Genomic DNA, 27,117 nt, shown 5'->3' on the forward strand with positions numbered 1-27,117 from the left:
ATGGGAACTCCTTTATATAAGTGGCTGGGTTGGAGGTGAAGGAGCCCAATCTCTTCTCTATTTGAGACAGGTCAGAGAGGGAGAAAGGGACATGGACCCGAAAAACGCCTTCTGTGCTTGCTACCTCTCATAATGGGGCTATGACTTGGGTATGAGAGTAACTGGGGAACTTGGTAGGGGATCTAGGGATGGAAGGGGAACTGGATGTGATTGAGGAGGCGGCTTTGTTACGCTGCTGCCGATGCGAGCTTGTGGTGGAAGACCTGGGGGTTGTTGAGGGGGAGGAGGCTGGGCAGTCTGGATGGTTGAGGAGGAGGAGGAGGAGGAGGTTTGGTAGGGATTTGGGGTCGGTAGAGTGGGGGTTTGTCACCAAGGTCAAAGTTAGAGGATGTAGTGGGATCTGGTTTGTTGGAGGGGGAGGACTTTAAGACGAGTAGTAGATGTTTAGGATTGCAGGGGAGACAGAGAAAGGGCTTGGTTCAGAGGTAAGAGAAAGCCTGGATATAAGGAATCTCTTTCCACTTGCCCGTATGCTCACAGAAGCCATATAACTCTTAGAGAATATTAGGATCTAAAGAGCCATTGGGTGACCACTTGGACTGATTATCTAGAGAATATTGTGGCCAGACCTCATTACAGTAATGAATAAGTCTGAAAGGTTTGAGGTTGGGAGTAAGGTGGAGGGGTTTTTGAGATTATCAAGTAAACATCCCAATGGCGAGTCCACAGAGGTGGAAGGGCCAGCTCCCATGGTAAGAATAAGACCGTTCACAGATTTCAAAGGCACCCCAGAGCAATAAAGAAAGGTTGAGGAGAAGACCGAACATGGCTAGGAGGTCATCACCACCTCTAACCAGGCAGTCGAGGTGAAAAATGCTGAGAAGGCTCAGTACCTGGTACCAGGAGTTTACCAGTAGATAAAGGGAGACTGGGCCTCAGTGAATGAGGATTCTCACCATGAGGAGGCAGAGAAGGGTCAACTCTGGTGATCAACCATGGCCATGAAGGCCATGGCTGGGGATTTCACTGCCCTGGAAGAGACCACGGGGGTGCTGGATGCTCAACGGTCACTTCCTGAGTTCCACAGGGGCATTTAAGTTGATCCCAAAGGGAAACTTACCAAATGGGAGGCGGGTGTTGGGCGGTAGATTGAGCGACTGGGGAGATGGATGGTGGGTTCATGGAGGAGGATCGAGGAGTGAGGGCTCCCAAAATAGCTCAAATTCGTGGAGGAAGAGCAAGATCAATGGGAGAGCCTCAATCTGAGTCATGGCACCATTGCAAGGGTATCTCACCGTGACCCTCCCTACCCTGAAATAACTCAGGGAGGTACAGACCCACGCAAGAGATTTTAATGGCTGTCTCTAGGTGGAGAGTAGCAGCTCATGGGTGCGGAAATGCATTTTTAAGGAGTAGGGGTAGGGTGTGTTCTGCATTGGTGATTGGATCTTAAGGCATGGTGCGACCATCCGACCATTGGTGATTGGATCTTAAGGAGTGGGGCGTCTTAGGGTGCCAGAATTTGCCTTCTCTCTGGAGCTGCTCAGCCCCTGGAGCAATGTCAGGGGTCGCAGAGGAGCAGTGTTGGTACTTGGGAGGAGGAAAGAGCTGTTTTCTGCTTCCCAGCTGCTATTCCTGTCTCCACTGCTAGAACCAGTGGGCCAAACACAGAGGTGTAAGCCTCTCTGCTTTGTGTTTGTAGCTGCCAAAGGTAGGGCTTCCCTCTGGCTGGCCTGAAACCATGGCAGGGGTTACCAGTTTCAGGCCTGAGCCAGGTGCAGGCTAGCTGGGAGGAAGACACAGCAGGCTGTGTATCATGGTGGGGGCCTTGCAGCTGAGTAGTTTTCCAGGGGGATGGAACACCTGAACATCGTTTAAGCTCCCAGCCCTGTTCTGAGGTCTGCTTTTTTCTCCAGGTGTATGCAGTCTGGTGCAGCCTTCTTTCTTTCTGGATTAGTTGTATTAAATTGTATTTTCATAGTATATGTGGTTTTAGGAGGAGGTCTCTGTCTCACTTCTCACACTCCCACCTTTTCTGGAATCATTTATTAAATGTAACTCGCAGTCAATTCATAAGGTTAGAAACTGCAATGACATTAACACTTCTCCAGCATGATTAGCTTATCTCATAAATTGCTTATGAATGTTAATAATTGACAAAGATACTAAACTTTGAAATTAAAATGTTTAATTTGTGAACAGTTACTATGTCAGTTTTCTGCATGAATTAGGTTTTCTTTTTAACCTGAGAAGTACATAATAATTGAAACATCCATATTGTATGTACATACTTAACTCAGGAAGGCTTATTTTTCTCTTCCTTATAAACTTAAATAAATAGGACAGTTCTATAATATTGTGATCTAACCAAAATATCTACTGAATATCAAGCATATGTTGTTGTTTCTAGTTATCCCCCTTTTGTTTCATAAATACATAATCTTTATATTAACTAGTGAGAATTCTGGAATTTGAACATAATTTAGGTGTGAAAGACATCAAACTAATTTTTATTCTCAGTTTGGGGCAGCAAAACTACTGAGAGAGGAACAAGTTATAAGCATAAAGCTTAAGTATCTATATGAAATAAAATTTACAGACAATAAAATACAGTAAAAAGAACAAATGATGAGATTATTTATCTTTTTAATAAGCTTTTGATAATAATTTGAGAGTATGTCAAAACAGAAAATTAATGAGTTTCTTTAGTGATTAAAAAATCTGGTGTCTGGGCAGAATATGATATATCTATTTTAATAGGAATACAACTCATAATGTAACTTTACTCTCCTTTTTAAAAATTGTCTAAGTACAACTTAGTAAAGGATTTATAAGCTTTTCAAAAAATTAAATTTCTCAATGTTTAGTCGACTTTGTCTATCTTAAGACATTATATTGTTCTTAAAATTATCTGTATGTATTATAAACCTAGACAAATAAGGTTCATTTCAATCAGAATGGCTTTACTTATGGACAAAATTTTGATTTTTTTATCCTTTGTCATATGCTGGCATAAGAAAAAAATAAACTTAAATGACCTCAATTGAATAAAAAAAAGCAGTTGGCAAATTTCAATACCCTTTCATAATAAAAATAGTCAATAAAGTAGGCACAGATGGAAACTATTTCAACATAATAAAGGTGATACATGAAAAATCCACAATGAACATCATGCTCAATGGTGGAAGACTAAAGCTTAATCTCTAAAATTTAGGAAAAGATAAAGGTACCCCTTTCACCATTTCTATTCAACATAGTACTAGAAGCCTTAGTTAGAATAATTAGGCAACAAAAATAAGTAAAAGGCATCTAAATTGGAAAGGAGGAAGTAAAAGTATCTCTGTGTAGACTACAATGTGTTATAGGTAGAAAACCCTAAGGATTCCACTTACATGTAGAAAACCTAAAGATTCCACCAAAAAAACTGTTAAAACTAATAACTAAATCAGCAAAGTTGCAGAATACAAAATCAACACACAAAAATTAATTGTTTCTGTACACCAACAATGAACAATACAAAAAGGAAATTAAAGAAACAATTCCATTTTAAAAAGCATCAAACAATAAAATAAAATAAAACACTTAGCAATAAACTGAGCTAAAGAGGCAAAAAGCTTGTATACTGAAAACTACAAAACACTGCTGAAGTAAATTAAGAAGACATAAATAAATTGAAAGACATCCCATGTTCATGATTAGAAGACTTAATATTGTTAAGATGCCAATGCTACCCAAAACCATCTTCAGATTTAATGCAAACCCTATCAAAATCCAATGCTGTTTTTCAAAGAAACAGTAAAATCCAACCTAAAGTTCATATAGAATCTCAAAGGACTCTGAATAGCCAAAACAATCTAGAAAAAAAAAAGAAGTCTCATACTTCCTGATTTCAAAACTTAACTATAAAGGTATGGTAATCTAACATCATGGTATTGGCATGGAGCCAGTCATAAAGACCAATGCAATAGAACCGAGAGTCGAGATATAAAACTTCACGTTTGGTGAAATGATTTTCAACAATAGTGCCAAGATCACTCAATGGGGAAAGAGTGGTTTTTTCAGCAAATGGTGTTGAGAAAACCACATTCAACATGCAAAACAACAAGGATAGATCCTTATCTCATACTACATATAAAAATTAATGGACCAAAGATCTAAATTTAAGGGCCAAAACTATAAAAATCTTTAGAAGAAAAGATAGGACAAAAGCATCATAATATTAGATTTTACAGTGATTTCTTGGACTCCAAAAGCATAGGCTCAAAAGAAAAAGTAGATAAAAACTTTTGTACATCAAAGGACATTGTCAATGGAAAGAAAAGGCAGCCCACAAAATGGGAGAAAATATTGATAAATCATGTATCTTATAAGGGATTGATATCCAGAATATATAAAAACTATAACTCAACAAAAAACAACTCAATGTAAAAATAGTCAAAGAACTCAAATAGACATTTCTTCAAAGAAAATATGCAAATGTCCAATAGGCACATGACAAATTCTCAATGTCACTAATTCATGAGGGAAAAGTTAATCACATTACAAGTATATCAAAGTAAATCAAACCACAATGAGTTAACACTTCACACCCATTACGATGGCTATTATTAAAACAAGAAAGAAAATAATAATAATTGTTACAGATCTAGGTCAGGGCCATGACTACAGGACATGAGCTTCCAGAGCCTGGGGCACTGTTTGGCAATAAACTCTTAGAAGAGATGCACACAGAAAGAAGTGTAGAGATCACAAGTGAACATCCAAGTGAGTTGTGTGAACTGATTCATATACATATAACCAGATCTAAAAACAGTCAATGCCAGTAACCAAGAAGCCCTCCTTCTGCTGTCTTCTAGATGCTACACCTGAAATGTAGCCAGTATTCTGATTCTAGGACTCAATGACCTTTTATTATCATTTGTGGTATTTTATTATGATTTATTGTAATTATTGTAGAATGTAGTTTTTAAAATTAAAGTATCATTAATATACAATCTTATGTTGGTTTTATCACAGTGATTCAACGGTCTCCAAGATCAACTTATAGTGTGATTGAGAATTCTTGTGCCCTTTTATCCCCCTCTCCTCCCACCCCAAGCCCTCTCCTTCAGTAACCACTACTCACTTCTCAGTGTCTATGAGTCTAATGCTGTTTTGTTCCTTCTGTTTTGTTTTGCTTTATACTCTACAAACAAGTGAAATCATGTAGCATTAGTCTTTCTCCACCTGGATTATTTCACTGAGCATAATACCCTATAGATCCACCCATGTTGTTGCAAATGGCAGGATTTCTTTTCTTTTTATGACTGAATAATATTCCATTCTGTATATGTAACACATATTCTTTATCCATTCATCTATTGATAGACACTTAAGTTGGTTCCATGTCTTGGCTATTGCAAGTAGTGTGGCAATAAACATACAAGCGCATGTATCTTTTTGATTCAGGAATTTTGTTTTCTTCAAGTAAATTCCTAGGAGTGGAGTTATTGGGTCAAATGATATTTCTATTTTCAGTTTTTTGAGGAACCTCCATACTGCTTTCCACAATGGTTGCACCAATTTGCAGTCCCACTAACAGTGTAGGACAGTTCCCCCTTTCTCCAAATCCTTGCCAGCATTTGTTGTTTCTTGTTTTTTGCATAGTGGCCATTCTAACTGGTGTGAGGTGATATCTAATTGTGGTTTTAATTTCCATTTCCCTGATGATGAGTGATGTGGAGCATCTTTTCATGTGTCTCTTGGCCATTTTTATTTCTTCTTTGAAGAAGAGTCTGTTTAGGTCCTCTGTCCATTTTTAATTGGATTATTTGCTTTTGGGTGTTGAGGCATATAAGTTCTTTATATATTTTGGATGTTAACTCTTACGGAGAAATTGTTTACAAATATATTCTCCTGCCCTGTAGGATGCCTTTTTGTTCTGCTGATGGTGTCCTTTCTGTACAGAAGCTTTTTATTTTATAATATATTAATCAGCCATAGGTGTGTGGGTTTATGTCTGGGGTCTCTATTCTATTCCATTGACCTACAGGTCTGTTCTTGTGCCAGTACCAAATTGTTTTGATTACTGTAGATTTGTAGTAGACCTTGAAGTCAGGTAGCATAACCTCCACAGCTTTGTTCTTCCTTCTCAGGATTTCTTTGTATATTGGGCTTTTTTTGTGGTTCCATATGAATTATTTACAACAATGTTCTAGTTCATTGAAGAATGCTATTGCTATTTTGATAGGGATTGCATTGAATCTGTAAATTGCTTTGGGAAGGATTGCCATTTTGACAGTACTCATTCTTCTATCCTTCAGCACTGGATAGATTTCCATTTTTTTGGTGTCTTATTTAATATCTCTCTTGCATGTCTTGTAGTTTTCAGAGTATAGATATTTCATCTCCTTGGTTAGGTTTATTCCATTTTATTATTTTTGATGGAATTGTAAATGGAGTTGTTTTCTAGATTTCTCTCTCTGCTAGTTGATTGTTAGTGTATAGGAATGCAACAGATTTCTGTGCATTGATTTTGTATCCTGAAATTTTGCTGAATTCAGTTATTAGCTCTAGTAGTTTTTTGGTGGATTCTTTAGGATTTTCTATGTGTAATATCATGTCATCTGCCAATAGTGAGAGTTTAACTTCTTCCTTACTAATTTGGATGTATTTTATCTCTTTGTGTTGTCTGCCTTGGCTAGGACTTCCAGTACTGTGTTGAATAAAAGTAGTGAGAGTGGGCATCCTTGTCTTGTTCCTGATCTTAGGGAAAAAGCTTGAAGATTTTCACTGTTAAGTATGATGTTGGCTATGGGTTTGTTGTATATGGCCTTTATTATGTCAAGGTATGTACCCTTAATACTCATTTTATTGAGAGCTTATATCATGAATGGATGTTGAATTTTGCCAAATGCTTTCTCAGCATCTATTGAGATGATCATGTGGTTTTTCTTCTTTTTGTTAATGTGGTATATAATATTGATGGATTTATGAATATTGTCCATCCTGCACACATGGAATAAATTCTACTTGGTCATAATGGATGATCTTTTTGATGTGTTTTTGGACTTGGTTTGCTAATATTTTGTTGAGGACTTTTGCATCTATGTTCATCAGGGATATTAGTCTGTAACTTTTTTTTATGGTGTCTTTATCTGGTTTTGGTATTAGAGTGGTGCTGGCCTCATAAAATGAGTTTGGAAGTCACCCTTCTACATTTTGGAATGCTTTAAGAAGGATGGGTACTAGCTCTTCTTTAAATGTTTGGTAGGATTTGGCTGTGATGCTGTCTGTACCTGGACATATGTTTTGGGGGGAGTTTTATGATGACCAATTGAATTTCATTGCTGGCAATTGGCCTGTTCATATTTTCTGTTTCTTCCTGTGTCAGTCTTGGAAAGTTGTATTTTTCTAGGAAGTTGTCCTTTTCTTCTAAGTTGTCCAATTAGTTGGAATATAATTTTTCATAGTATTCTCTAGTAATTCTTTGTATTTCTGTGGTATCTGTTGTGATTATTCCTTTTTTGTTTCTGATTCTGTTATGTGTGTATATTCTCTTTATTTCTGGCTAGGGATTTATCTATTTTGTTTTTTTTCTCAAAGAATGAGCTCCTGGTTTCATGACTTTTTTCTATGGTTTTATTCTTCTTTATTTAATTTATTTCTGCTCTGATCTCTATTATGTTCCTCCTTCTACTGACTTTGGACTTCATTTGTTCTTTTTCTAGTTTCTTTGGTTGTGATTTTTGATAGTTTATTTAGGATTGTTCTTGCTTCTTAGATTAAGCCTGTATTGCTGTGTACTTTCTTCTTAGAACTGCCTTTGCTGCCTCTCACAGATTTTAGGCTATTGAGTTTTTGTTTTCATTTGTCTCCATGTATTGTTTGATATCTGTTTTAATTTTTTCATTGATCCATTGAATATTTAGAAGCATGTTGTTTAGCCTCCATTGTTTCTGGGTCCTTTTGTTTGCTTTGTGTAACTTATTTCTAGTTTCATACCATTGTGGTCTGAGAGGCTGCTTGATACAATTTCAGTCCTTTTGAATTTACTGAGGCTCTTCTTGTAGCCTAGTGTGTGATCTCTTCTGGAAAGCATTCCATGTACACTTGAGAAAAATGTGTATTCTGATGCTTTTGGATGGAGTGTTCTGTAGATATCTGCTAAGTCCATTTGATCTAATGTATTGTTTAGTGCCTGTTTCTTTATTTATTTTCTGTCTGGTGGATCTGTCCATTGATGTGAGTGGGGTGTTAACGTCTCCTGAAATGAATGTGTTGCAATGTATTTCCTCCTTTAATTCTGTTACTATTCATTTTACATATTTAGGTGCTCCTATTTTGGGTGCATAGATATTTATAATAGTTATATTCTTTTGTTGAACTGATCCCTTTATCATTTAATGACCTCTTTTGTCTCTTGTTACTTTCTTTGTTTTGAAATCAATTTTGTCTAACATAAGTACTGCTACTCCTGCTTTTTCCCCCTATTATTTCCATGGAATATCTTTCCATCCCTTCACTTTTAGTGTATGTATGTCTTTGGGTCTGAAATGAGTCTCCTGTAGAAGGCATATAGGTGGGCCTTGTTGCCTTATCTATTCTGCCACTGTATGTCTTTTTATTGGTGTATTTGTCTGTTTACATTTAATGTGATTATTGATAGATATGTACTTATTGCCATTTTATTAATTGTTTTCTGGTTGTTTTTTTATAGCTCCTCTCTGTTCCTTTCTTCCTGTTATTCATGTTTTTCTTTAGTGTTGTAATTGGATTTCTCTTTTAAAATTAATTTAGTGTGTGTGTGTATTTATTTTTGGCCTTAGTTTGTGGTTAACAAAGGTTCAAGAATAGTTCCTTACTATATAACAGTCTATCTTAAACTGCTGATTATTCTATTTCAAACACACTCTGATGGTACCTTTTTCTCTCTTCTTCCTCTTCCACATTTTTCATATTAGATGTCATAATCTGCACTTTTTATGTATCCATTGACTGATTTTGTGTACAGTTGATTTTGATCCTTTTATTTTGTTTTAATTTCATGGTTTAACTTGCTTGGTAATTAGTTGGTCTACTACATTTACTATGGTTTATGTTCACTGGTAAAAGCTATTTAGCATTACAGTCATTTCCATCTACCTTTAACATATCCTGTAAGGCTAGCTTTGTTGTGGCAAATTCCTTCAACTTTTATTTATCTGGACATTGTTTAATACCTGCTTAAAATTTAAATGATAATCTTGTCAGATAGAGGGTTCTTGGTTGGAGGTCTGGCATGGCCAATGCTGCTTATGCTGTTTGACAAGGTCCAGACATGAGGAGGAATCCTGAAAACAGGAAACCTCATAGCTGGCCCCTGCTAATTCCCGCACTTATTTTTGCAGTTATGATGTTGGTGATTGGGCTCATATATGGGAAATCTTATGTATTTAAGATTTATTAATCTTTAGTAAATAACATAACCCAAAATATTGATAAAAGCAGCAATTCTGGAAATGAAAGCAGTGTTGTGGGACCAACTGTTCCAGACATACTGCCACAAATAAGTGAGGCAGAACAACCCAGGCTTCTCTTAAAACTAGATGCAGTTTGTCCTCCCCTTTGTAACAATTCAAACATGACTAACAAGGATTTCTTTAGCATATTGGCAGAGAAGGAGTCATGGGAACCTAGGCCATGGAAAAACCTATTCTCCCAAGAAACTTATATGAAACAGCAAAATAATAGAGATTAATGGTTCCCATTGCCCACAGCCCCCTTTATGTTGCTTATAATATTAGAAGAGTATCCCCCTTGAATAAAGAATTTATGAGCAGAATAGGAAGACTTACATTTATAAATATCCCATATATAGAAATTTATAATAAATTCATGACAAAATATTATTATATTAATAGTAAGGTAGTAAGAGAAGATTTAGTGTTATTATATAAAGGATAAAGAGGACTGCAAGGCCCTAGTGCCTGTAGATGCAGGAGGAAAGGTGTAAACATCTGAAATTGTGGAATGAATATTATGAAAGAATAAAGTTTTTTTATTGTATTCATAGGAATGTTGAGGAATGGGTGATAGGAGTACCATCCCTAGACTTTAGATATAAGCCTCAACCCACATGTGTAGGATAAGAGTTAATTAATAATATATTTATACTTAATAACCAAAAGACATACAGCTTGCATTTTATATAACCTGCTTAAACTTTATATAGCCTTAGACACAAATCTTAAACTTTATGCTTAAAAGCAGACATTATGATTAAAAGCAGACATTATAAACCACACACTGCCACATGCCATTTTCCTGTCTAGCACCTAGCATGTTACCTACATCTCTGGCCAAAAAGGTTAAGGGAAAGTTAAACATTAATTGTTACAAGCAAGTAGTTCAAAAAGATGATAACATCTGTAATGAGCTGGAATTATACAAAAACTGAAAGGAAAAAACATTGTACCATCCATGAACAAAGAACATATGTAGAATTATGTAAACCTTAAAAATAAATAAAAATAAAAACCCTGCTGCTTGATGTCAGGAGACGTTACAACCTTAATTGGGTGCTTCATCTCCTCATTCATCTCCTCACTTGCCGATGCTGTCCTTTCCTTCTTGACCCACACCTCGGCTGGAGCTGGACTCCAGCAGAGGTCCTTCTGTTTCAGTACATTAAATATATCACACCACTCCCTTCTGGCCTGAAGAGTTTCTGTTGAGAAGTCTGCTGGTAGCTTGATGGGGTTTCCTTTATAAGTAATCTTTTTTCTCTTTCTGGCTGCCTTCAACACTCTTTTTATCCTTGATCTTTGTCATTTTAATTATTATGTCTTGGTGTTGTCTTGCTGGAGTTCCTTTTGTTAGGGGTTCTCTGTGCTTCCATGACCTGAGTGTCTATTTCCTTCCCTGGACTGGGGAACTTTTCAACAGTTATTTCCTTAAAGAGATTTTCCATCTGTTTGTCTTTCTCTTCTCCTTCTTGTGCCCTTATTATGCAAATATTATTGTATGTATTGTCCACATAGCTCTCTTATTCTTTCATTCCTACAGGTCCCTTTTTCTCTCTGCTCCTCAGCTTCTTTGTATTCCAGTTCCCTAATTTCCATTTCATTTACAGCTCCTCTACATGTTATCTATTCTGGAAAGCATTCCATGTATACTTGAGAAAAATGTGTATCCAATTTCCATGTGATCTAATGTATTGTTCAGTGCCTCTGTTTCCTTATTTATTTCTGTCTGGTTGATCTGTCTATTGATGTGAGTGATGTTTTGTAGTTTTAAATTTCTCCATTGTATGTTTCATTTCAGATACTGTATTATTCAGCCCTGAGTGGCTCTTTTTCAGATTTTCTATCACTTTGTTGAAGTCCTTTTTCAGATCTTGAATACACTTCTGTAAATCTGTGAGCATGTTTATGATTTTTATTTGAAATCTTTATCAAAAAGATTGGTGGTCTCTGTGTCATTTAGCCCTCTTTCTGGGGTTCTGTCCTGTAGTTCTGTTTCAATCATATTCCTCTGCCCACCCATTTTGTCAGGATTTCTATATTTCTTCATTTGTATTAGATGTCTCTGCTTTGCTTTCTGGTCTTTAGAGTAATATCTTTATGAAGAAGGAATGATGGTGCCCAGAAACTCAAGATTCTTTTTTTCTAGTTTCTTTCTTTCAGGGACCCCAACTGTTGGGGTCCTGTAGACAGTGCTACATTTCTTTACCCTTTTTTATGTGTTCTTATCTTCCTCAGGTATAGGTGGTCTGTTCTTCAGTCTTCAGATCATTTTCAGGCTTAGTTGTATTTGGTGTATTTTCTTCGTTTATGTGTTTTTGGGAAGAGGTTTCTACCTTACCTATTCTGCGATCTTTTGTAGAATGTAGTTTTAAAAAGTAACGTAAGTGACCATTTCTGATTATCAGATGTTTTTTCCAAATTGCTCCTGACCTTTGGTGGTGAATGGAGGAGATGGAAAGAGGCTACAATAAAGTCTAGGAAACCTGGACTTCTCAGCCACCTGTGCTTGGTAACTGCTCATGCTTATGGTGCCTCCTACTCATTGCTGCACATTTACTATAATTGGGATTGGGATGTCTCTGGTCACAATAAATTATGGAGCATCAGGGAGAGGAGAGAGATGTGCCCCAGGGATTGATGTTGTACAATAGGAGCCCATTACCCCTAACACAGCCAAAATTCACATTGACATTTTGATGAAAGTGAGAGTTAGCCATAAGCAATGGGACTTGGGGAAGAATAAACAAGGCCTAGCTGGGGCTGCTTTGCCAGAACACCACCCAGAGCAATGCTACAACAGAGCTACCAATATAAGTATATCTGACAATGACAGATTGGGACTGCCTTTGGCTTTGGAAGGGAGGCTGTTTGGGTCGGTGCTGATCAGTGACAAGCAGCGAGAGAGAAGAGTCTGAGCTCTTCTGTCACTTGTGAAGAGGAAGTATCAGGAATCAGTGGAAGAGGAAGTGCCAGGAGTCAGGGAGGAGAAAGATGATGATTTCCCAACTGTCATCCAGGAACATCTGCTGCTTCCTGGTCCATGAGGGAGCTGTTGTGCAGCAGTGAATTGATGCACTATGTCTGAAGCTGCCTCTTTTTATACAGGCAAGGTAGATATAGGAGATACTAGACAGCAAGGGCTTTTCATCCTGGGTATGTGGAAGCACTTTTCTCTGTTGTCTCCCCTCAGCACTTGTGCATTTTTCCTTCCCAGTGGGAATTTTTACTTAAGCAGTTTACATTAATTCTGGTGTCCTTCTGTCTTTTCAGCATGGGCCATTCTTGCTTTTTTCATTAAGATTTTATTTATTCTGATATTTTTCTTTTCCCAGCCCCCAAATATAGCATAGTACATTATTACAGAGAATTCAAGAAAAAGAAAGCAGTGGGCATATAATAACATTAATAGTTGCTTTTCAAAAGTGGTTCATTGAGCCTTAAAAAGGCCAAATAATATCCCCAAAGCCATCCAGTTTTGGAATTTGGAAGGCCAGTGTTTGAAGTCTGGAGTAAACTCTAGAGTTGTTCTTATGAGTACTGTATTGTTATATTTCTCAAATTTAATGATTCTGTTCAAGCATTTGGAATATGCATACCCTTCCCCACCATTTTCTATAGAAAACATTGACTTAACTAGATTCACACAGATTGTAGTTTGTTAATCATTAAATGATGGAAGTAAGAAGCATGTGAAAGCTTATTTTAAAAATATACATAACCTCTCTTTCCAATATCATCCATATCAGATATAAGTATATAGCATTTCCAGTCTAGGTGTGATGATCTTCAGGAAAGCAAAGACAAACTTCTTATTCCAAATCTGTTATTGGTATCTCAGAGAAAAAAAGGTGTATCTGGAAAAAAAAAAAACCTAGTCAGAAGCCAGTAAATACAGAGATGTGGGAAGTAGAAATTTATCATAATTTATAAGACTCTTAATATATGGTCCATATCATTTACTGAATCAATGGAGGCTTTTACATTCAACTCCTCTACACATCTGAGGAAACACTGAAGTCCATACTGCATGTTTCATCCAATCTGGATTGATTTCTACAAGTCATTCAATTTTGATATTCATAAGGAAACATAAATCAACTCAAATGTCTTCCCAAACTGACTTGTAAACTCATCTATGTGATTAATGCAGTTTTACAAACATACCCATGTGCCTCATATAATAATTTTTTGAGCATTTAATAGCAGAGACTGTTGTAAGCAACTTAGATAAAGAGAGCATCTCTCAAGTGTTCCCCTACTGAGTGTAAGAAGAAAATAGGTAAACAGGCCATGGCAACAGATCCCAATGAGTTCAGGTAAAAGCACCAGACTATAAAATTCTAAGCTGATTTATGACAGATAGGCAGCAGTTAGCCACCTAAGGGGGTTCTCCAGGGCAAATGCAGCTTGGCATCAGGAGTTTATGTACATTCTGAGGGGAAGGGTTGAAGGTAGTTCAGAAATTAGTTTGGAAAAAAGAGGAAGTCAATCTGTGGAGGACAAATACATTTAGACTTAAGGTTAAGATGTGAAGCCATATATAGTTTGTAAGAAGTGAAGCAAAAGGAACAGATTTATGTTTCAGAAGCTCATTCTGAGTATAATATAGAAGGAAAATAAACAGGAAACATGACACTATTTATATACCATAAAGTGGTTATATAAGTCACACTGTGAGATATTAGGGATGCCTTGATCTAAAGGACAGTGCATTTCTGATTGAAAAAATCACTAGATTTGACAAAGGTAAAGAGACAGAATCAGTAACATGTGTGTCTTTGGCTGGTGCCATGGGACCAGAGCCTGGGAAAGGGACTTTTTCTCTGATGACTTGTTGGGGGCATGCTCTCAGGGAAGTGGAGAGGGAGAATAAGATAGGCAGGAAAAATCAACTTCAATCTAATCAGAAACGCCAATTTTATTAGGGTTAGTGCCACCCTGAGGCAAAGGGACTGGACTTTTCTATTGCCCTTACAGGGAAAGAGGTAAAGCCACATAGCCTCCCCTATGAAACTACTGTCATTTAGCCAAGAACAATTCTTTGGAGAAACTACCACTCTTCATTAGCCCAATATTCATAGTATCTGAGGGATGAGTAGTTATAAACTGATAAAAAGGATCAAGGTAGGGCATCAACACAATACACTAGAATGAGGTAATTTATTGGGCATAAGTAGTGAAGGAGAAAGAGGTATCTAAAATGATACTCAGCACTATAGCTTAGAAATTGATGGAATGATGTTACCTTTGCTTAGTTATTGTCTGGGAAGAATATTGTTATCTAAATTCTGGACATGAGAGATACATAGAATGATCTCTTGGAAAGGCAGGTAGATGTGCTAGTGTGGAATTTATGAGAGAAGTCTGGGCTGGATATTTAAATTGTAGTTATCACCATCTTCATACCAATTGAAACAAGAGAAAAAGAAGAAAAGCAAAGAATAAGACCAGAGTATGTAACCAACACAACCATGTACCTTTACATATTTCAGAATTGAAACTGTTCTTTTCACTGGAATAAACACAGAAAAGCTACAAATTTAAAATGTGTCATCTTTACTTATTTGTGTTTCTCAACTGTTTCTCCTACTTTTTTCCATGAAGTTAAATGATTTGGAGTAACATCATCCAGAGAATAATCCTCCTTTCCTTTATTGGACCTGGAAGTGTTAGGAACTTCCTTATATTTGGAAGACATATATATACTTTTGTCATGGACACTGAGAAAAAAACCCATATGCATTATCCTCACTCATTTGACCTTTTGCAAATATAATCATTATTTGTACCAAATGGATCAAAGACACAATGGCAGTTTTTCCTCAGAAATTTCCTAGGCAGTGTTGGTTGCAAAATTGTGCTTTATCTGGGGAGAATGGCACATGGTCTTTCAGTCTGCACCACCTGTCTCCTCAGTGGGGCCCAGGTCATCACCATCAGTCCCAGAACCATGTCATGGGGACAGCTTAAACCATGGACTGCATGGCATGTTCTTCTCCACCTCCTCCTTTTCTGGATCTTTGATTTTATGATAATCTCTAACTTGCTCTACTATATCACAACAATCAATAGCATGAACATATCTGCAATTAGACCATATGTTGGATATTGTTATTTGCTACCATATAGGCAAATGCTTAGGTGGTTCTTCACTCTCATGGCTCTGAGGGATATCATCTTTCAGAGTCTCATGCACTGGAGCAGTTGGTACATGGCTTTTCATCTGTATAAGCATCATAAATGTGTGCTCTACTTTCAGAACTCCAGGTTTCAAAAAGAAAATCCAGCCCAGAAATAAAATCTATGCAAAGTGCTCTCATTCTTATGACCTGTTTGCTTTTCTTTTGTTGGGCAGATTTCATTTTATCCTTCTGCATCAGCTCCTTCTTGATAAATAATAACACAAAAATTTATTGTTAAAACATTTCTAACATTTGGTTATGCCAGTCTCAGCCCCTTTGTGCTGATCAGCAGAGATATCCACAAGGTCAACTGCTGGAGTGCTCACTGAGATGTTCAGGAAATTACTTTCAACATTAATTCCTCCAGGAATTAAGGGTATATAGTTTTAAGGACTGCTTTTACTGTTCTGTACCAGAGCATCAAATTAATCAAGGCTTCTAAAAAATAGATTTACTTTTTATTTTAAGAAGAGGCCTGTTACTAGACTATTTAAGGAAGTAGGAAGAATAGATTCTTTCCAGCTTCCCATTCCACCATCTTTTTGTGGCTTTATATTTTTTCCACAATTATTGCTCTGCCTTCATTACTTAATCAGCATTCTGAGCATAAAGAAAAAGAAAGAAAAGGAAGACACACATATATGCACACACACACTCTTTAGGAAAATAAAACATTTTCAGAATTCCTCACCAAATATTTGAATATATTGTTAACATTATATTACTTGGCAGCCTCCAAATGCAAGATTGACTGAGGAATGCTGTTGTTTTCAACTGGGTTACAGTCCCATCCTCAAGATAATCCAGTCAGGCAATTCGTTTTCTGTATGGAGTATTATGTGACCAATGACACTGGATCCAATGTGATCAGTCATTTCAAAAAGAAGACTTTGAGAGAAGAAAAAAGTGGTGAAGACCTTTCCCTACCTATGTTCCTGGAACACATAAGCCTGTCTTCAGAAGCTTCTCTTTGAGATATATCTGAAAAAATTGTCTGGCAGAATGACTGATAAATAATGACACTGAAATAATTATTCATTAATAACTGACTCAGAGGGTTAGACATTAAGGATCAATAAATGAAGCTAAGTGTCCGTCAGTATATGAATGGATAAAGAAGATGTGGTACATATACACAATGGAATATTATTCAGCCATAAGAAGAAAACAAATCCTACCATTTGCAACAACATGGATGGAGCTAGAGGGTATTATGCTCAGTGAAATAAGCCAGGCAGAGAAAGACAAGTACCAAATGATTTCACTCATATGTGGAGTATAAGAACAAAGAAAAACTGAAGGAACAAAACAGCAGCAGAATCACAGAACCCAAGAATGGACAAACAGTTACCAAAGAGAAAGGGACTGGGGATGATGGGTGAGAAGGGAGGGATAAGGGCAGGGAAAAAGAAAGAGGGCATTACGATTAGCATGTATAGTGTTGTGGGGGGATATGGGGAGGGCTGTGCAACACAGAGAAGACAGGTAGTGATTATACAGCATCTTGCTATGCTGATGGACAGTGACTGTGGTGGGGTGTGGTGGGGGGGACTTGTTGAGGGGGAGAGCCTGGTAAACATAGTGTTCTTCATGTAATTGTAGATTAATGATAGCAAAAAAAAAAAGGCAGCTCTAAAAAAAAAATGAAGCTCAAAGCTACAGTAAATACTTAACTTTCAAGTAAAGGCCAGGTTGAAAATATATAGAAACAGGATGGTAGGACATGATTAGAAGAATGTTGTTTAGTTGAAAAATGAACAAGTACTTCCTCTGGATTTCAGGGGTCTCCTACTTAAGTAACAAGCATCTCGGCTCCATTATTTACCTGACACCAAAGTTTGTAAACCATGAGCCTGAGCATACAATGAATGAGATTGATTGAAACCCTTTAGCAACTCAACTGTCCATGACCTACAGTGTAGAGTACTCATCCAGGCAGACAGACATTTGTCCTTACTCACCTCTCTCCACTGTACTCACCCAGTCTCACCAGGATGCATTGAGAATTTGGTACAAATGTATTTGGAAAAAATCAAAGTACATTCTTTGGGAAAAATGTGTGAGAATAGCTACATGTGAAGAAGTTTGAGTATTGGGACTGTACTTGAGCTTTACCTTTCTTTATACCTACAGAAGCCCCTGAACCACTCTGAGCATCATGGGAGATGCAGACAAATAAATTAGGAAAAATAAAATGTGCTGGACCGGGAGGCAGCATTTTAATTACAGTAGTCAAAGGAGGCTGCCCTCAAGAGCTGATATCCACAATTTTCTTCCCCAGGCCTCTGGCAGAATTCAGGGTAGCTGAAGTTTCAGGTTTTAAGTAAACCAGGAATAGTGACTTCTTCCAGATGTAATTCAGAAAAAATACAATAAAAATTATGTTGTTATTTGGTGTCACTCTTCTTGCAAGCAAATGTCACCCAGCACCCAAAGGAGACTTTGGGAACAGTAAGAATTTAAGGCTCCATAGTTCAGTTGACTGAAGATTTCAGGGGCTTGAGACTGATTTTCCTTATGGGATACATGCCTTACAAAACTCCCGCACTCCAGGGCTGGGAAATATTTCTAAGATGGTCTAAGACATAAATGCAATGGGTAACTACATTTAGTATAGAGTGGCAGCTACAACTGTGTAAAGAACCAGAGCAAAAGGTGGACATATATTGAATTATTACTTGGGTTTGGGGAACAACTGTTTTGTGAATAAGTGTCTCTAGATGTCCTTGAACATTGAAATGTTTAACCCCAAAATGTATATGTAAGAAAAATTAAAACAAAATGAGTTACGTTACAATTATGCACCACAAGGTGGCGATCGTAGAAGAAATTATATCACAGGTGTCTGGAGGAGAGGCCCCGAAAACAGCTCTTGGAGTCCTAGGCTCAGGGGCTGCTCTATTTCCGGGTGTTTCTCCCTTTTTGGTCAGGGCAGTGACTTAAGTCTCCGCACCTGGAAAATGGGGACTGTAATGGCGCCACTGCCAGCCATAGTAATGTTGTGGAGCCACGGATTGGTGCAGGTACAGGTCCTAGAGCAGGGCCAGGGCTACAGTAAATGGATGCTCCCAGGAACATTTTCCCAGAATCCTTGTCCTCTGCAATGTGCCAGGAGCACAATGGGTACTAGGGAAGGGCTTGGTGAGTAAATTGTTAGAAGATGTTGGGCACTGGAAATGTCTACCATTCAAGCTAATTCCCCTTGAATTGGGGGCCAGAGGCTCACATCCCACCAGAAAGCCTGAAGGAGTAAGTTCTTTCTATGATGGCCTGTGCTCACGTCGAGGCTCAAGGCCAAGGATGAAGTTTCAGTTAGCGAGGATTGAGAGGAGCAAAGAGGGGTGGGGAGAATTGATCTTCCTAAAAAGTATTTTTTGCATTCGTGTGCATGTCGCACTTTGGAAAAGCCTTCCCCTCCTCCACCCCATCCCCTCCCAGCCTCTCCAAGGCCTCTTAAAAGTTCCTGCCCTCTTCCAGCTCCTCTGTCCCTGGGATCTTAGGGTCCTCCTGCTCTGACATATAGCTCTGGGCCTAAGACACTTTGGGCTGCTGGTGAGAATGATGTCAGCAGAACCGGCAGCTTCCTCAGGAGCTGAAAGGTGTTCAGGCACTTGCTGGCAGTTCTGGCCCCACAAATAGAGCAAGAACAGAGTTGTGAATGAAGGACCCCGCGAGCCCACCCCACTGCCCCCAATCAGGCAGCCAAGAAATCTGAAGCCAAACATCACCCCATGCTTACTAGAAAAAAGAAGTGCAGAGCATTTGGAGAGAGCTATGTAATGAGCCGGTGGTCCTGCACAGGGCTTCTAGAAGTTCCTCTGCGTAAAATCCAGCAAGTCAAATTAGGGTGAAGCTAGACCTTTCCTGTGGTGACTTTGCAGGTCTAGCTGTTCTCCACCTTCTTCTGCTAGGTGATCTGCTGTTCCTTCCCAAGGGATGTTTATGAGTTGTCACCCTCTATTCCAAACAATTCAGCTTTGGTGTGCTTGGAGTTCCTAAGGCATCCAGGTAGGCCTGAAAAAAAATTCAGAGATGACATTAATGATTATGAAGAATTCTTCTCATTGTGAGGGGTAATAGGATCGACACCCACATTCTCCAGCCATTTTGGTAAGTCGACATCTGCCATCCATAGGTATGTCAAACCAGAGCTTCTTTGAGGTGAAAGGCAGATTCAAAGCCAGAAGTAACCAGACATCTTAAAGGGAAGCCGTTAAGATGTTCATATTTTTTCTACTAGAATGCTTAGGATGCTACACCAACCAATATGAGAAACAAGGAAAACCCAGAGCAAGCCATAATACTTAATGAAATACTTTGTTTCTATGTGTGATAGTCTGAATATTTGTGTCCTACTAAAATTCATGTTGAAACCTAATGGCCAAGGAGATGGTGTTAGGAGGCAGGCATTTGGGGAGGTGATTAGATAATGGGAGCAGAGCCCTCATGAATGGGATAGTGCCTTTGGTAAAGATACCCCAGAGGGCTTGCTTGCCCCTTCAATCATGTGAGAAGTCAGCACTTTATAATCTCAAAGAGGGCTCTTACCAGACATTGAATGGGCTGGCACCATAATCTTGGACTTCCCAGCCACCAGACCTGCGAGAACTAACTTGTTTACAAGCCAGTCTATCTTTTATAGCATCCTAACCCAACTAAGACATTATATGTGACATAATGAGTATAAGAAATACATATTTCCCAGGTATATTTGGTCTTTATCCGCAGTTTCTGAAAACACTGCAGTCTTAAAGCTGAAATGGGTGTCTTGTCATGTTAATGAAAGACTTTTGGATCCCCACCCAAGGGCAGGGGCTTGAGGTTGAATCATCCAATGGCTAATAATTTACTCAATCATGACTATGCAATGAAGCCCTCACAAAAACCCTTGAGAAGAGCTTTTCACTCTCTGCCTTCTTGCATCCTGCTTCTCTGTCAGAGAGAGTTCCTTCGTTTGGGGAACGAGAATGCCTCCATGTGCCACCAAGCCATGCCTCAAGCTCCATAAGGATCGAAGCTCCTTCATTTGGGAACTTGCCCTACAGATCTCTTCATCTGGCTGTTAACCTGTGTCCTTTATGGTATCCTTTATTAAACTGGTAAGGGTAAGTGTTTCCCTAAGTTCTGTGAGCCACTCTAGCAACTTAATTCAACCTAAGGGGAGGTCACAGGAACCTCCAATCTGTAGTCAGTAGGTCAGGAGTTCAGATAACAGCCTGGGGCTTGCAACTGGCATCTGGAGTGAGGAATGGAGGGCATAGAGACCTGGGGAATTTGGTGTTGTCTCTGGGCAGACAGCATCAGAATTGAGATGAGTTATACACTGGTGTTCAAGAATTGCTTGGTGTTGTGTGTGGGGGAAGACACCCCTCCCTTGACCTCCCCCACACACCGGAATCAGGTCTGGGAACCCAAAAGAAGTTAAATACACCCATTGCACTGTATTTTTTCTTTTGATGTAAGTTTCTAATTTTATAAAGCTTACTTTTATTTTACTTAGTTTACAATGTATGTTTACTATATATTTTTACACTGTTCTAAATTTGTTGAGGACTCATCAAAGTAGTTAAACAAGGAGGCCATTAGACTGAAGTGGCTCTAAATGTCTTGATAGCCTAAGTTAGCTTACTGAAACCTAAGCCAGAGTCAGTGCACTGGAATTTGAGAAGACAAAATTTAAGAAAAACTAAGTCATCTATGCTTTTCCACATAAGACAACCTTAAGCTATAGCCAATCAAAGAATTGCTTTGCTTTGCTTCCAACGTCTTCAATATAAAAGCCTTTCCCCTAGCTTCTGCCTACAGAGCCTTCTAACCACTTTTGATTTGGCACTACCCTGTTTGGATGGATGCTTGCTTATAGCTCTGAGGGAAAGGGTGTTCCCACCAGGGCAAACCCCCTATTGAACCAGTGAAACTAAAATAAGTCAAGGGAAAGGTTAGGTTGGGAGAAACTGTTTTTATTGCTCACAACTTGCTCCAGTTCACTGGCCAGGCTTCGCTGACCATCTCTTCCAGCTGCAGCTCACACTTTACAGCCACAGCACACTGTCTACTTCCAATGGGCACCTTCCAGGAGGAACTCCATTGGCAGATTGTTGGCTACTGGCAGACACCAGACCAATAACCTACCAGGAATGGAGGGGAGGAAAAAATGGCCATTTTCTTGCCACCCCTTGCCCCAGATGAAAGGGAGGCTCTGCAGTGGTTAACACCCACTGATATGTAAATGAACTAAGGTGAGGCATGAGATCCTGGGAATTCTGTCATTTACCCCATATAGCTCAAATAAACTCTTGTAAATTTTAATGTACTTCAATTTATCTTTCAACTGTTCCAATCGTTAAAGTTTTAAATCTAAGGAATTAATATTATATTAAATAAAGCAAAATGTCTAGTATGATTCAAAATACTGCATGTAACCTAAATATTTCTTTAAAATTATGCTTCAGAGATTTCCTTAGTCATATTCTTTGTTTTGTTGTAATTTGTGTACATAGTTCTATGTTTATAATTAAGTTTATCCCCCCCAAAAAAAACTCATCAATTTGATGGTTGGCATAAGGAATGTGGGTTGTGGGTAGGGTTGCTGAGCTGTCCTGCCTGTTGGTTATTATTAGAAGCATAATATATTGAATTAGTGCAAAGCCTGTCCAATTTATTAGATATAGCATAAGTGTGGACATAAACAAAAGTAATTATTCTCATGTACCGTCCCTTCTACTAATTTACTATATATTATAAATCATTCTGATTATATAAGCTCTGTAATTCCCATTTCTCCATCAAGATTTGAGACTTGGAATTATTTTCTCTCTTTTCAGCCTGTGATGCTGAACTATTCAGCTGCAGATGTTGAAACTTACCGATTCTGTGTAAGGATGGCAGACTGGGAAATTTATTATTCTATTTAATCAAACATGATCCAAGTCAGTGACATCACTGTTTAGGCCACACCTAGGCATAAGGATCAGGATTTATTCTCCTCAAAAGACTCCAAATTTCAGACCATTACTTTGGTTCTAACTAAGGGACACTGATACAGAAAGGGCCCTACATCACCTTAGATAAGTGTCTCATTTAACACATAGGGAAGCTGAAGATTCACAGGAGTCAAATGCCTTACCCAACATTAAGCAAGTTTAAAAAATGTGAGCCTGAGAAGGAAGAATAAAGTGGGAGGATTTATGCTTCCTGACTTCAAGCTCTTCTACAAAGCCACAGTAATCAAGACAATTTGGTGCTGGCATAAGAACAGACCCATAGACCAATGGAACAGACTTGAGAGCCCAGATATAAACCCAAGCATATATGATCAATTAATACACAATAAAGGAGCCATGGATATACAATGGGGAAATGACAATGGGCAAAACTGGACAGCTGTATGCAAGAGAATGAAATTGGATTATTGTCTACCCCATACACAAAAGTAAACTTGAAATGGATCAAAGACCTGAATGTAAGTCATGAAATGATAAAACTCTTAGAGGAAAACAGGCAAAAATCTCTTGAATATAACCATAAGCAACTTTTTCCTGAATGCTTCTCCTTGGACAAGAGAAACAAAATAAAAAATGAACAAATGGGACTGCATCATGCTAAAAAACTTCTGTGCAGCAAAGGACACTATCAGCAGAAAAAAGGCATCCTACAGTATAGGAGAATATATTTGTAAATGACATATCTGATAAGGGGTTAACATCCAAAATATATAAAGAACTCATACACCTCAACACACAAAAAGCAAATAAACCTATTAAAAAATTGGCAGAAGATATCAACAGACAATTCTCCAAAGAAGAAATTCAGATGGCCAACAGACACATGAAAATATGCTCCACATTACTAATTATTGGGGAAATGCAAATTTAAACCACAATGAGATATCACCTTATGCCAGTTAGCATGGCCAACATAGAAAAGAATAGGAACAACAAATGCTGGCAAGGATGCAGAGAAAGGGGAACCCTTCTACACTGCTGGTGGGAATGTAAATCAGTTCAACCTTTGTGGAAAGCAGTATGGAGGTTCCTCAAGAAACTAAAAATAGAAATTCCATTTCACCCATGAATTCCACTCCTAGTAATTTACCCTAAGAATGCAGCAGCCCAGTTTGAAAAAGACAGATGCACCCCTATGTTTATCACAGCACTATTTACAATAGCCGAGAAATGGAAACAACCTTAGTGTCCATCAGTAGATGAATGGATAAAGATGCGGTACATATACACAGTGGAATATTATTCAGCCGTAGGAAGAAAACAAATCCTACCATTTGTAACAACATGGATGGAGCTAGAGGGTATTATGCTCAGTGAAATAAGCCAGGCAGAGAAAGACAAGTACCAACTGATTACACTCATCTGTGGAGCATAAGAACAAAGCAAAAACTGAAGGAACAAAGCAACAGCAGACTCACAGTTCCCAAGAATGGACTAACAGCTGCCAAAGGGAAAGGGACTGGGGTGGGGTGGGTTGGAAGGGAGGGAGAAGGGGAATAAGGGGCATTACAATTAGCACTCATAATGTAGTGGGGAGGCGGGTGGCACGGGGAAGGCAGTATAGCACAGAGAAGACAAGTAGTGATTCTACAGCATCTTACTACACTGATAGACAGTAACTGTAATGGGGTATGTGGTGGGGACTTGATAATGGGGCAAATCTAGTAACCACAGTGTTGCTCATGTAATTGTATATTAATGATACCAAAACAGGCAAAAATAAATAAATAAATAAAGTTTAGAAAATGCACAAAAAAAGGTGGGCCTGAAATTCATGAATATTGTTTGTCAGTACAGAATTAGTATTAAGTACAGCCCTTCTTAACAGTAGAATATATGAAATATATAAATAACCTCTGATGTAATGCTTACTGCAAGAATCAGAGGACCCGGGTGTTGAGTCAGGCTTTACTTTTGACTTGATGTGAGACCTGGGGAAATTGTAGAAATTCTGGGCCTCTCACAAATGTCAGTTATTTCAATAACATGGTCCTAGTTCCCTGCCAGTATTAAGCAAACAAAGCTTGCATTAGGGCTGCACTAGGGAAGGCTGGGCTTTCCCAGCAAAAGAATCAAATGAGAGGGACTTGTTAATGGAAGAGAAGCTACAGATGCTCAGAGGTCTTGCTCTCAGACCTCATATTCCCCTGTCTTTCAAATGGCAAGGTCTGCCCACCTGGAACTAGGCATGGAACTGGCACCACCCCAATTTCTGAGCCTTTTACAGTTGCTCCAGGAAACTTGACTTTTGCTTTTGGAAATCAGAAAATATTGTGTCTCTGGAGCTTACAGATCCAGAAAACTGTCTCCTAGCCTCCTCTAGGGCTGCTACAGAGCATGGAAAGAAGTGGGTCCTGTAAGTCTGGGGCTCTCCTGGCTTTCTGGAGTGACAATGGGAATTTTCCACCCTGAAGTAGAAACCTAAAGACAAATTTGGACTTAGTTCATACTCTTCTTCCCTCCCCAAAGAATTGTTTTATTGAGTGATAGCTGATATGAAATATTACATGGTTTCAAGGACACAACATTGTGATTCTACAGTTACAGACTTTATTAAATGCTCACCCCAATTAGTGTCATTACTATCTGTCAGCATAGAAAGATATTACAATAATATTGATTTTATTCTCTATGTTAAACTTTCATCCCCATGACTAATTTATAATTGAAATTTTGTGCCTCTTTATTACCTTCACCTATTTCATCCACCCATTCTGCCCCCTCCCCCATGGTAAACATCAGTCTCACCAGCAAAGCAGAAATAGACTCCCCAAAGAATCTTGACATCAACATTTTGAATCCCTTGCAAATGTTTAAAGAAATTAAATTTGAATTTTTGGGTAAATAAAATGTTTATCATTCTGACTTGAAACACTTATTATCCCAATTAATTTGAAGGTAGAAAGAAATTAACATACTAGAAAATGGATACTGAATAGATGTGTACAACGAGCAGCCATCCACCCCTCTGATGCCCTTCCACTATCTTCCCCATGTAGGCCAAGGCCTCTCCTGCCCTTACTGACATTTATCACCTCTCTGACCCTCTTGGCCAACTCTGGGGCCCAATTTGCCCCTCACAGCATCTTTGTGTCCTCAGAAACCTGGTAAGAGCTAAATTGCTAACTTCCTCATCTGACCCCTTAGCTCATCTGGCTCAGATTCTGTCTTAGGCCTGAAACAGGGTAGGTTCCTAAGAAAAAGTGGTTAGTCTCCAGTACCTCTGCCTGTCACAAGGTAAGTCCTATTTGAGTTGGGCACTGATCCACCTGATAAGAGGATAGGGAGTAAAAAGTGAGGGCAGCTCAGGACTGGAAGAAGTATTCATGGACAATTGAGGCCTTGAAAGGTTTCTGTCTCCCTCATGGAAACTGAGAAGGACCTGCAGGTGATGATGGTAGACACATGAAATGTTCTCTTTTCAGTTCATCTTCAGAAGGGAACATGTATTTGAGACTGGAGTGAAGGGTAGTTTCACTTTCTGATAGCAGAAAGAAACATAAAAGTTTAGGAGAAGGAAAGTTTCTACAACCTTTTGGTCTTAGGTGCTTTCTGAGCAACATTTAAGTAAATTGCAGCAGGCTATTGAACATAAAAACAATCTGCTGATATGGACTTACAGCTAGTACTCCGACTTGTGGTCACAGCAACCTGTGCTTGAATTACAGCCACCAAATTAGGTTGGTAGGCACGTTTGGAGCTTCTTTTTCTTCCTTTCCTTCCACTTTGGAACCAAAGATCCTGTGAAACATTTGTGTTCCTGGCAGCCTCCTTTGGAAATTGAATCTGAGACTGAAATTTTTGTGATTTCCACATTGATCCCATCAGAGAATTAAAAAAGAAACATTCTGTCTCTCTGATATTCTCTCCAGAGACTGCTTTCAAAACAGAGAAGAAGGAAGTCTCCCTGGTGCATTTTCCTGCATCTTTCTTTCCCAGTTTTTTTCCATCTCCTCTTAAATTTACTCAAACAGTTTTAGTTAAGGAATGAGAAAGATCTAGATTCCTTAGAGAATGTCATTTCAGGCAGAGATAAAAACCTGGAAAATGAACAAAGATAGTACAAGAGAAATGTAACTAAGGGTAGCATGTAGAAAGGTCACAGTGGATGTGAGTTTGGAACACTGGCCAGCTGTCCTAATGAAAGAGAGTCTAAGGTTTTTCAACATTCTCTTTCAGGTACAAAAGTCTGCAATGAAATAACAAATGTAACATGGCTGAGTTTGCATTATAGAAAGCAATAATGCCTTTATACAGGGTAGAAAAAGGGTTAGGATTCTATCATGATGATCCAGGGAAAGATGATGAATATCTTTATGAGGTAGTGGCAGAAATGTTATTAGACTCATTCAGTCATTTATTTATTCAACACAAACTTACTGAAGGCCCAATATGTGCCTATATGGTGTTAATTTCTGTGAGTAGAGCCGTAAGCAAAATAAGCAC

General features: G+C 38.4%; 1 pseudogene; it reads left to right on the forward strand.

Moving 5' to 3' along the window:
- Nucleotides 1–188: 188 nt before the first annotated feature.
- On the forward strand, nt 189–15,996 carry LOC118909704 (vomeronasal type-1 receptor 100-like; annotated as a pseudogene).
- The last annotated feature ends 11,121 nt before the right edge of the window (nt 15,997–27,117 follow it).

This window comes from Manis pentadactyla, chromosome 16, assembly GCF_030020395.1.
Source record: "Manis pentadactyla isolate mManPen7 chromosome 16, mManPen7.hap1, whole genome shotgun sequence".
Lineage (NCBI taxonomy): Eukaryota > Metazoa > Chordata > Mammalia > Pholidota > Manidae > Manis > Manis pentadactyla.